This window comes from Staurois parvus, unplaced genomic scaffold (assembly GCF_062004578.1).
Source record: "Staurois parvus isolate SC_StPar_1 unplaced genomic scaffold, SC_StPar_1.0 ptg000420l, whole genome shotgun sequence".
NCBI lineage: Eukaryota > Metazoa > Chordata > Amphibia > Anura > Ranidae > Staurois > Staurois parvus.
In genome coordinates, this window is record NW_028318216.1 from 3,021,896 (window position 1) to 3,031,975 (window position 10,080).

At 44.9% G+C, this 10,080-nt stretch overlaps 1 protein-coding gene across 1 annotated transcript in view; it reads right to left on the reverse strand.

The window, feature by feature from the left end:
• GMCL1 (germ cell-less 1, spermatogenesis associated) overlaps positions 1-5,080 on the reverse strand; it is a 175,771-nt gene extending 170,691 nt beyond the window's left edge. Inside the window, exon 1 of the mRNA XM_089687192.1 lies at positions 4,756-5,080. The gene's annotated coding sequence lies outside the window, so the exon portion shown is untranslated. The remainder of the gene's footprint in view (positions 1-4,755) is intronic.
• Between the last annotated feature and the right edge of the window lie 5,000 nt (positions 5,081-10,080).

Genomic DNA, 10,080 nt, shown 5'->3' on the forward strand with positions numbered 1-10,080 from the left:
GAAAGCTAGGGAGTTGTGCAGAAAAATGCAGACATGTTGCAGTATTCCCCACCAGTCTGCCCCCTGGCTGACCGCTGCATTGAAGTTTGAGCAGAACACACAGAAAACCAATGTTTCTGTATGCCCTTACAGAGATCTACATTTTTCTTCTACATAAAAACATAGCTTTCTGCACAAGTGGGAACCTGCCCTCAAAAATCACTAGGCACTTGCTCTGCTCAGGTGAGAGTGCAGGCTAAAAAGGGTACCGAATTGGGCAAGCTCAGGGTACATACTCAGCACTCTGCTCGTATTCTGGAATGAACACCCATGTGCAGGGGTTGGCTGAAGACCCACCACCCAAATAAAGAGAAGACAAGATGTTGGCATCAGTGAGGGAGCTTGTAGACATCGGATCATTGGAGCAGAAGTGAATACTTGTGGCTCTTTTACACCAGATGCAGTTTAACAGGTTTTTAAATGTAGCACAAAAAATATATGTATTTCAAAAAGCTTACACCACTGTAGTGCTTTCATGTGTGAAACAAAATACAGCAGGCTGCATTTTTTCATGTGTAAATGTACCGATATGCACACAATTGCACTGCAGACACAAGTAAATGCAACTCCGTAAAAAAAGAATAATAACCTAGAAAGTACACCGCAAGTGCTCAACATTTTACAAACGCATGTAAACTGCACACTGATCGCAGAGGTTGCAATGTAGAGGAGCCCCAAGTTGCACTTTAACACAAGCACAATCTCCAGAATCAGCTTTACTGGCCATGCAGAATACATGTACAGGCATACAAGAAATCTGTCTCTGGTTAAAAGTTTGAACATTTGATCAAATAATGATCATAAAAATAAAGTACAGAGACATGGCTTCATGAGACATCAGACATTTATAGACACCCACTGATTTGTACAGCCATGGAGCCCGAGGACAACTGGAGAGACACGAGCCAAGTCCATCCACAATTCAGCAGAAGGCTGGAGTGATTTTATAATAACAGGATAAAATCAGAAGAGCTCAATCAGTGATCTACTCTTGACCCATCTACAGTACAGGTAAAGTCATTGTTGTCCTGGAAAGGTTTCCAGATCACACATTTTGCTACAGCTGTATTCACACTACAGGAGTGCGTGAATGCTTGTAGTGCCATCCATCGTGAATGCTTGTAGTGCCATCCATCGTGAATGCTTGTAGTGCCATTCATTGTTAATGCCAGTCCAAATGCAGCAAGCTTTTTTTGCAAATAGCAGAATGATAAAAATATGCGAAGCTCGGTGCTCAGAAAAGTGTAGGAGCCTCTTATGTATGTGATTCTCTTACTACAGTTTTCAGGTTTAACTTGAGCTATGCAACTATTTGTTTACTGTATCCAAATGTAAGCTCATGTTTCAATCATTTCCAGCTCCTGGGTACACTGTTTAAGGTTTCTCATGTTTATTCACCTGCCAAGCCAACTTTTTATGTTCAATTTAATAGCTATAATGTACAGCACTGAGCAAACCTTTCTGGCGCTATATAAATAATGTATAATAATAATAATAATAATAATAAAATATTTTGGTACCAGAAAAAGATGCAGGAGCTGATTGGCTGAGTTTATCATCTGTAGGGGAACCTGATGAATTGAATGGGCTGCTCTATACATGTAGCATGTGAACCCCTTCCCCTATAATAAAAAACACACACGGGTTGATTTACTAAAACTGCGTGGTGCAAAATCTGGTGCAGCTCTGGACAGAAACTGATCAGCTGCCAATGCTTAATTGCACAAGCTGGAATTAGAAGCCGATTGGATACCATGCGCAGCTGCACCAGATTTTGCATACTCCGGTTTAGCAAGGCAACCCTATGATGTTGTATGTGAATGGGACCCAAGGCTAGCAATACTTTTTTTTTTCCCTTTTTCTTATATGCTTCCGTCAGCCTATGACAAAAACAGATTCCCCCATCCACACATACAGGCTGATCCACTGTTAGAATACACTGATCAGCAGCTGCGAGCCACTGACTGACAAATGTTTTCCAACAGTCCTGTTCGACAGCCATAAATTGATCAGAATTTGGCAGGTCCCTGCTGAACCAGCAGAATTTTGATCCATCGGTGGGCAGCTTAATGAATATGTAAACCCTCACCTTGTAAAATAACAAATTCTGTTTAAAATAGAAATGAAAGACAAAACATTTGTGTATAGATAGAAAAGCCATTATAAATACCTTTTTTATTAAACACACACATATGCAGTGTGGAAGAGGTTGCAATCCCAGTGCGTTTACCTGCACCGGATCACATTTAAAAAAAAATAAATAAAAAAATATCACCATCCGGAACCAGTGCCACTCAAAAAAAGGTGCCTGCATGTTTTTTTTGTGCTATGCAGGGTGATTTGAGCCCATAGGCCCCAGCACAGCTAGAGAACTGACCAAGCTGTGCTATCATGCCTAGTGCGGTCAGTTTTTAATAGGAAAGCAGAAGGACTGGCAGGAACACCAGGGATCTCACACAAAGAGAACAGGATACTTATTCATACAAGTACATGGTATAGCAAGTCGATATCAGGAATATGAAATGTTGGGTTTACATATTCTTTAAAAGGAGAAGTATGGCCAAAGCCCTTTTAGCTGTGAGTCACAGGAGGACACATTGTTCTGCACTCCTGTGACTGGTTTTCACCTAACAGCGGGCTAAAGTCTGCTGTCAGCTGACATCACTGAGCCTCTTCAGACTCTGGAGAGATTACGACTTTAAGGCCACTTTCACATGGGAGTTCTGTATGTCCATTTTACATCTGTCCGTTTACAGATGAAAAACAGACACCCATGCATTTCTATGGAGTAGAGGATGTAAATGGATGATCATCTGTTTACATCCATTTTTTTGAACGGAAGAAAACCCTACTTTTTCTTCCGTTAAAAAAAAACAAAAACGGAACGGACAGAAAATGGATTAAAAAACGGATGTAAACTAATCAGTTTTTTCCTGGAAAAAAGAAGACTGAACTGATGAAAAGAAATGGAACGCCCATGTGAAAGGGGCCTAAAGTGGTTCTTTGCCCTGTTTGAATAAAAATCAAAGTCAACAGCTACAAATCCTGTATCTGCTGACTTACACAAAAAAAAAAACCCACAACAACAACCACCACCACCACCACACACACACTTACCTGTCCAGGGATCCAGCACTGTCCTCACCCTGGCTGGATCTTCACCACCAGTCTTTGGGTCCCCGGCATATTAAGTGCCAGTTCACATATATGTGGGTTAGATGCAGTTTGAACTGCACCCAATCTGCATGACGTGAAAAAACATTGCTTCCTATGGTGCCTGTTCACATATGTCCGGTGTACTGGCGGTGCAGATTCAGTGCGGTTTGAAAAAGAGTCATGTCCGATTTCTGAGCAGTGCCTTCAGGTGCGGATTACAGGCTATTGACCTCTATGGGAACCACATATGCGTGAACAGGATAATCCCGAGAGCTAATCCTGTCCTGAACCTGATGTAAACATGAAATGAACTGCTGAACAACTACGGTATCAATTAGCTGTGATCAGACGTGTGGTGCGGATTGAAGCTCTGGTTTCCCAGCTAACTGACACAGTAGCTGTTCAGCAGTCCAGGTCAGGATCACGTCAGGTTCAGTACAGGATCAGCTCACAATCTTATCTTGTTCACACATGTGGTTTAGAAATGGTTACCATAGAAGTCAATAGCCTGTAATCTACACCTGAACCGAACTGCTCAAAAATCAGACAGGACTCTTTTTTAAAAACGCACTAAATCTGCACCGCACATATGTGAACAAGCACCACAGGAAGCAATGTTTTTTCACGTTATGCGGATTGGATGCAGTTCAAACTGCATCCAACCCACATATATGTAAACGGAGACTGAAACCTGCGCTTCAAACCGCACTGCACATGTGTGAATCGGCTCTAACTGGACAGCCGGCTGTGATTCCTTGCAGCTTCATAGCAAGCTTCCCACTGTTGATGCCCAAGCCGTGCTGCACTTTGTGACAAGTCCCAAAAGATTTAAGGGGGATGATGCAACAATCTGGCTAGAAGTGGGAGCAGGTCCCTGCCAAAACCTGGTACCCCCAATAGAAAAAAGTGCTAAAAATAGAAAAGAAGAGGCAGGATGGAAGGCAAAACTTTGCATTTAGGGCAAAGTTCGGCTTTAAAGTCGTGATAAACCCAGACCAGCAGCTAGATCAGCCCCTCTACAGCCTGGCGATCCAGTGAGCTCTGGAGGAGCAGAACAGAGAGCCAGTGACTGGCAGTCCCCAGCTCTCTGAAGACCATGAACAGAGTGATCAGCGGTCTTTGATTGCTCAGTTCTTGGTCTTAGAGGTGGCAGGACACAGATGCAGCCTCCACCTAGGTTGAGAGTAGAATTGTTTTGTTTTTTAATTCCTCAACTTCTCTGAAGAATGGAGCAGCTGTGCATGGCAACCAATCAGCTTCCAGCTTTGATTATCAAAGCTGAAGTGAACAGGCAGAAGCTAGGTGCTGATTGGTCAGCATGCTCCAGAGCAGGATGTGATGAGTAGAGTGAGAGCCGGGAGCAGAGTCCCTCCAGTGTGTACGATGTGTCCTATCATCGTCCGAGATAGAAGAAGGTTCGGGGCTCCTCGTCCAATGCTGATCAGGACTTCGGAGGCTTTCCATTCCATGGGATCGATCCCAGAATGATGTGATGGGGAGGACTGTATACTGAACACACCATAGACACATGGACACCCTCACCCGCTCCGGGTCACCTACCTGTGTGCCGGGTCACCTTCTCCTCGTTCTGTCCCGGACAAGCCATGAACAAGGAAGGGGCACAGGAAGGAACGTCTTGTCGGTGCACTCCGGTCACCACACCAGCCCTCTACGGCTACTCCGGGTCCTCAACTCCAAGGCAGAGCCCGCGACATGTCGCCTATTCCCGACACCCCACCACAACTTCTCCCCCCAGCCCCCCTCCTCGCTCTCTTCTTCTGACCGTTGCTTTCAACGTTCCATCCGGTCGCGAGATCCCTCAACCTTCGGCTACTTCCGGAAAACTTCCGAACTGACTTCGATGCCAGTGAAGAGAAGAGATGCAGCGTCCCTATAACCCCGCCCAGCGAGCTACGTCACGAGGAAGAGGCGTGGAAGCTGGGAGCTCGCTGGCTGCTAGTTGGGTGCCTGGCTCCTCCCAGGATACGCCCACTTAGGGGCTCGCGGCGTTCTTTAGAAGTTTGCTGGTATGAGGTGGACGGTGATATGTGATCGAAAAAGATCGGCCGATCACCCGTAGTGTAGTCCGAGGACTCGCCGCCATGAGAGGGCATGCTTTGTACAGCTGGTGATCATACAACCCGTCTGTTCAATGGCTTCCGCATTAGGAGACAAAGACATGTCCTGGCCGCTGGCCCTGCTTTCAGTTTCGTGTACTACTTAACCACTTCAATACCGGGAACCTTCACCCCCTTCCTGCCCAGGCCAATGTTCCCCTTTCAGCGCTCTCGCACTTTGAATGACAATTGCGCGGTCATGCAACACTGTACCCAAACTATTATTATACAGGATTTATATAGCGCCAACAGTTTGCTCAGCGCTTTACAATATAACTGGAGACAATACAGTTCAATACAAGAGGGATAGGAGGGCCTGATCCTTGGAGCTTACAATCTAAGAGGGAGGGGCTAGTGGTACAAAAGGTAATAACTGTGGGGGATGGACATGTAGGAGGAATAGAAGATTCCATTATTAGCTGAAGGCAGGATAGTCTTTCTTGAAGAGATAGGTTTTCAGAGATCGCCTAAAAGTGAGCAGAGTAGGCGATAGTCTGATAAATTGGGGGTAGAGAGTTCCAGAGGATGGGGTAGGCTCTGAAGAAGTCCTGGAGACAAGCATGGGAGATCGAGACAAGGGAGCTAGAGAGCAGGAGGTTGTGGGAGGCGCCGGGAGGACGGTTTGGGTGATATTTGGAGACAAGATGACATTTTAACACACAAATAGCTCTTGGTATTAATCACAACCCAGACAGCAAGCAATTCAGCTGCAAGTTTGAAATGACTTGCTAAGCTATTGTTAGACTTGCCAGGCTTCACAAGATTGTCGCACAATTGCAGCAAGTCTGCATTGCATGACTCCAGATCAACTTTCTTTGCAAACATTCTGCAAGTTGTTCTGATTGGGTTATGAGACTTGCGAGGCTCATGCTGTAGACTCATCACGGCAACATTGCTCTTGCTAGAGACTTGCTACACACATTTGCTACAAATTGAAAAAGTGTCAACTAGAACTTGTGCTTCAAGTGCTCTGCAAGTGTACACCTTGCCAGTGAAAATGTGCAGCAAGTTAACAAGACTAATGCTGGCCATACACTATACAATCTTCTGTCCAATTTCCTTTAGATTTACCTTCAACTATGTAGTGCAAGGGCCTGCCTAATTGGATACAATTGGAAATGTTTAGGTTTGACCTCATATTATATGGTTTTTGGTAAATCTAAAGCAAAATTCTCAAGAAAATTGTATAATGTATGGCCAGCCTTACTACTCAACACTGCCACACATTTTTAGCAAGTTATCCTTGCTATCTGGGAACTGGGGGTTTATTTTTTGCTAAACAAATAAAAAAAGACCAAAAATGTAGAAAAAAAGTTTTTCTTTGTTTCTAGTATAAAATTTTGCAAACAGGTAATTTTTCTCCTTCACTGATGAGGCTGCACTGATAGACGGTATTGATTATACGGCACTGATGAGGCTGCACTGATAGACGGCACTGATGAGGCTGCACTGATAGACGGTATTGATTAGACGGCACTGATGAGGCTGCACTGATAGACGGCACTGATGAGGCTGCACTGATAGACGGCACTGATGAGGCTGCACTGATAGATGGCACTGATGAGGCTGCACTGATAGACGGTATTGATTATACGGCACTGATGAGGCTGCACTGATAGACGGCACTGATGAGGCTGCACTGATGAGGGGGCACTGATAAACGGTATTGATTAGACGGCACTGATAGACGGTATTGATTAGACGGCACTGATAGATGGTATTGATTAGACGGCACTGATAGACGGTATTGATTAGATGGCACTGATGAGGCTGCGCTGATGAAACTGCACTGATAGACGGCACTGATGAGGCTGCACTGATAGACGGCACTGCTGTGCGCTAATGAGGCAGCACTGATAGGTGGCACTGATGTGTGCTCATGAGGCTGCACTGATAGATGGTACTGACGTGAGCTGATGATGCTGCACTGATAGACAGCACTGATGAGGTGGCACTGATGTGAGCTGATGAGGCGGCACTGATGGGCAATGATGAGGCTGCACTGAAGGGCACGAATAGGCAGCACTGATAGGTGGCACTGACTGGCAACACTGATGGGCACTGATTGGCAGGACTGTTGGGGCTGCAATGATAATCAGTGTAGATGTTCTCTTTCACACTTTCAGGTTATCAGCAGTATTTTCCTCACACTGTAACAGCAAGAGGTAAGTACTGCCAAAAAACTGGATTGACACAGCTGATCACGTGGTAAAAGGCTGCTGTGATTGGCCCGTCACCGTGATTTATGATCAGCTGTGTCCAAAGGATACAGTGAGTGCCAGGTGTGCATCGCAGTGGGTGCGTGGGGGGCCTAGCTCTGGGAGGACGTCAATAGACGCCCTCCCAGAACATGACGATCACGCTGTAGCCGATCGTCCTTTCATTGGCCAGAATAATATTCTAGCCAATGAAAGGCATAGACACCCAAGCACTTGGTACACCTAAGCGCATTTGCAGAGCACAGCTTAGGCATTTTTGAAGCTGCTTTCCTACTGCCAAGAGGAAAGTGTTTAGAAGAGCATGGAGCCTTTAGCTGGGTACACATTTTTTCATTCTACTAGTACAGTGGTGGGCAACCTTTTTTTTCAACTGAGCCAAATCTCGCCAAAACCACGATTGAAATTTATTTTGAGAGCCACATTTTTAAAACTGAAAATACATAGGATGGTACACTGTTTTTAGTTTCAATAAGTTTTTATAGTAATTCATCCCCCATAGTAATTCATCCCCCATATAGTAATTCATCCCCCATATAGTAATTCATCCCCCATAGTAATTCATCCCCCATATAGTAATTCATCCCCCATAGTAATTCATCCCCCATATAGTAATTCATCCCCATATAGTAATTCATCCCCCCTATAGTAATTCATCCCCCATAGTAATTCATCCCCCATATAGTAATTCATCCCCCATAGTAATTCATCCCCCATAGTAATTCATCCCCCATATAGTAATTCATCCCCCATAGTAATCCATCCCCCATATAGTAATTCATCCCCCATAGTAATTCATCCCCCCTATAGTAATTCATCCCCCATATAGTAATTCATCCCCCATAGTAATCCATCCCCCATATAGTAATTCATCCCCCATATAGTAATTCATCCCCCATATTAATTCATCCCTCATATAGTAGTAGTAAGTAAGTAGCAAGTAGTAAGCCAAGTCCCCCCTGTGTCAATTCACTTACCTTTGCTCCGCGCGTTCCTCTTGCCGTGTTCCCGCGCCGTTCCAGTCTTCAGGGCGGACTGTAAGAGGAGCCTAGCTCCTCTCACGTTCGTCACGCTGCTCCGCCTACACACATCCTGACAGCCAATCACTGGCTATCAGGATGTGAGTGGCAGCGAGACTGGCCAATCATTGCATTTGAGCGCGCTGCCCTGGCTGTTTTTTTTTTGGATCATGCTGCAGAGTCCCTGCCGCCCAAGAGGAAGGAGGGGAGCGGGCGCCCGGCACACAAGAGCCGCATTAAAGCGTGTAAAGAGCCGCATGTGGCTCGCGAGCCGCGGCTTGCCGACCACTGTACTAGTAGGTCCAATGAAAAAAAAACTCACAGGTCCCCACATTCACAGAAAGAATGTAGATGCAGGGAGCTCCCCCACTGTGCTATTGTATTCTGACAGCAGGGACTTCCCCCCGCCCATCAAATGACACAGATCAGCAATGCAGGCATTGGCTGCAGAAGCTGATTGAATGCTGGTTTTCCTGCAGGACCATTCAACAGAGGACGGTCTAACAATCGGTTTCTGTTGAACACAGGGCTATTGATGGATCAAAAATTGTCTGGTCCCTGCTGAACTGACGAAATTTCGGTCTGTGTGTACCCAGCTTTAGACTAGCAGACTTAGATGGACTTAACGAATTAAAGAGGAACTCCAGCTAACACTTCTCTAAGTGGTATTAAACTTAACATTTATTTAACCACTTGCCCTCCAGAGGATTTACCCCCCTTCATGACCAGGCCATTTTTTGCAATACGGCGCTGCGTTACTTTAACTGACAATTGCACGGTCATGCAACGCTGCACCCAAATTAAATTTATGTCCTTTTTCTCCCACAAATAGAGCTTTCTTTCAGTGGTCTTTGATCACCTCTGCATTTTTATTTTTTGCGCTATAAACAAAAAAAATCGACAATTTTGAAAAAAAAAACAATATTTTTGATTTTTTTGCTATAAAACACATCCAGTTAAAAAAATACATTTCTTCATACATTTAGGGCAAAATGTATTCTGCTCCATGTCTTTGCTACAAAAAAATCCCAATACGTGTAAAGTAATTGGTTTACGTGAAAGTTATAGTCTTTACAAATGGCGGTATAGATGCTGGAATTTTTATTTTTTTACACTAGTAATGGCGGAGATCAGGGACTTAAAGCGGGACTGCGGCGGGCATTCTGACACTGGGGGCGAACTGACTAACTGCCACTGACATGCTAATGACACTAATACAGTGATAAGTGCTAATAAAAAGCATTGACACTGTACTAATGATACTGGGCAGGAAGGGGTTAACAGCTGGGCGATCAAATGGTTAGCTGTGTGATGTATTACATGATGTGCTGTGTTTTACTAGGGAGACATGCTGCTGTATATTTCTCTGCTGTACAGAGAAATACACAGCAGCATGTTACTGCTGGCAGGAGAGAGACCTGTGTTGTTTACATACAGGTATTTCCCCTGTCAGTGTTAATTGGCAGTTGCCAGCTGCCAATCTCCAGCCTGGACCCGGTGATTGACATCCGTAGCTGCCAATAGCGGCACGGG